Source organism: Saimiri boliviensis, chromosome 10 (assembly GCF_048565385.1).
Source record: "Saimiri boliviensis isolate mSaiBol1 chromosome 10, mSaiBol1.pri, whole genome shotgun sequence".
NCBI lineage: Eukaryota > Metazoa > Chordata > Mammalia > Primates > Cebidae > Saimiri > Saimiri boliviensis.
This window is the reverse complement of record NC_133458.1, coordinates 86,817,452-86,820,198: the sequence shown is the minus strand read 5'-3', so window position 1 is coordinate 86,820,198 and position 2,747 is coordinate 86,817,452.

The window sequence follows — 2,747 nt, the reverse complement described above, 5'->3', positions numbered from 1 at the left end:
GAGTTCCTCTTCATTCACTTTGGTTTTTAATTTCATGTTGATAAGTGCTGTGCTGTCTCTGAGTGCTTCCTGTTTCATTTGAAGACTTACTTATTCTGTCATTTCACCCTTATTTCAGGGCATGGCTTCCTGATGATTATGTGACAATGGTGTGGGTGAGGAGAGTGGTGTTGGAGAGGGCAGGTTGGCTTCAGGCCAAGAGGTTGCCAAGGCATCCACTCTGCCAATCAAAGAAAGCTCAGCACTTTGCTGCTGTCTTCTGGGTTGAACTGCAACATTCAATGCTAACTCATACACACCAGGTCCCTTCTCTGTGTAATATATATATATATATTTGCTTATATGTACGTATATTTATAATATATAAATTTGTAAATATAAATTTGGTAAATATAATTTATGATATTTATTATGTATTTATAATTATAAATTTATAATATATAGTATATAATTTTAAAATATGTGAATTAATTTATAATTTTATAATTATAACTATTTTAAAATTTATAATTTTATAAATTATAAATTTATTAACATGTTTTATGTATATAAATATATGTAACATATTAATATATATAAAATATATAACATGTTAATAAATAAAGTTAATGTTATATATGTTAATAATAAATATATGTATTGTTTTATATATGTTAATAAATATTACATATAGATGTTTATAAATCTCTATGTATTTGCTTCCGTTAGCTTTGACTTGGACAGTGCTTACTTTTCTATGAGTATGAATAGGAAAAGATCAAATCTTGACAGCTGTTTATCTGTGAACCACATTCCTACCTTAGTAGCTAATAATTTTTCCTTCTCCTCACAGATTGCTTGTGTAGGCCTTGTATGAACCACGTAATCTGCGTCTGTCTCAATTTCTTATCTGCAAATGGAGCTAATAACATTGGCTACTTTTCTCCTGAGATAGTCCTGAGGACTAATAAGCTGGCTTTCGAAAGCATAAGTGTCTAAGATGATAGGCCTCCATAAATTCAAATTACTGTTATCGCCATTTTCCCTACACACTGGCAGCTGAATAATACCCTCACATAAAATATTGTATTTATATAGACGTTTACATTTTGAGAAATATTTTATAACATTAATTTAGACAAGCGTTTCTCTCTGCACAGTCTCAGCACCACTCTTCTATGGCTAAAAGATTTGTTAGGCATCTTCGGTGGATCTCTCTTTTTCACTGAGTCTGCACTGTTTTGGCAATTCAAGTTACTATTATTATTTTTCGTTGTATTCTGTCTCTGATTTGAAGGAATTGTTGTACATCAAGTCTCCTTGAGATATATGGGATTTATTCTTTAGAATGAATTAATTAGATAATATACAAGTAATTTTGGCTTAGAAATTGATAACCCTGTAAAAATCTTGCATTGTTAAAAAGCAACAGAAGAGATGATAGGCAAGGCTGAGATCTAAAAGGAGAGCTCCAGAATGGAGGCTTAGACCAGTGGCCGACTTCAGGAGCTTATCAAGACACAATTGAATAATCAAAGGGTGGAGCCTGGACAAAATGTTTACTTGTCTGGAGAAGCCTTAAATGTTTACATTGGCCAGTTGATCTCCTTTCATCCTCTCTTGCCTACTAGGAAACCAATATCCATTAAACTCTAGTTTTTGGCAGTCCTGTTCTGTTTATTGCTTACATCCTGAACTAGCATGATATGCTTGGCTCTTTATCCCTGTATGATCTCCCGTGTTGTCTTTGCACCTGATGCCTAATTCTGGTTCAGAAAAGCCCCTGGGACTTTACTTAGGGACTAGTTTAATTAGTGCCTGGTTTTCCCAGTTCCATGAAAGGGGTTAAGGCATTGCTTTGATCAATATCTCTTTGGCAATGGTTTGCTTCTCTTTCCACTACTCTCCTCCATACCCACATATCACATGCCCTCAGGGATCTCCAGATGCTACGGTCTTCTTGAGGTTCCCTGTTAATACTCAATCATCAGACCCCCCTGTTTTACACCTACGTTAGTCACTGTGGTTAACTAGAGGCATTCTGCCCCCAGGCCTTTGCTGTTTAAGGGTTTCGCCACTAGAGGGTGGTATTTTCCTCTTAGGATTGTTGAAATTGTTTATGTTGAAATGGTTTTTATTACATAAGATACTTCTATAAATGAAATAGCCTATTTTTAGTGGACAAAATAAGCCTCTATAATATAAAAAATAAAAAGAAAACAAACAATAAATGGTGGATTTGGAAACATTTCTCCTAAAAGCCGTGACACTAAGTTACAATAAAAATGTGATTGAAACTTTTCTGTTTCACCTGAAATTGAGTTTATAAATCATGACTTTGAAATTTGAAGCTCAAATGTGGCTTCTTAAAATTTCCATGATCTATCCACAGTTTGTCTGAAATCTTTAGTCATCGTGCAAGTACATTTTACTTAGTTTTTGTCTGGAGGTGTTTGCAAAATAAGTCATACTCTCAGGTTAATTCAGCCCAGGTTTATTGAGAGTAGGCATACAAGAACATGTTCAGGCTTTACTAAATGGACAAGAGATCTTGATATCCATAACGTTAAAAACTTAAAGTCAGGCTAAAATGTAAAAATGCTCGAGAAAGAAAAACAAGTAGTCCCCCAGATTTCACAAAATTGTTATCTTGGCTAAGTTTATTTGACATACAAAAAATGCAAGGCTGTGTGACTCCTTACACAGGAGGGGTCAAGAAATTGAGATCCAATAGGGATTCCAAGGGAAGAGGCAAATGCAACAGCAGT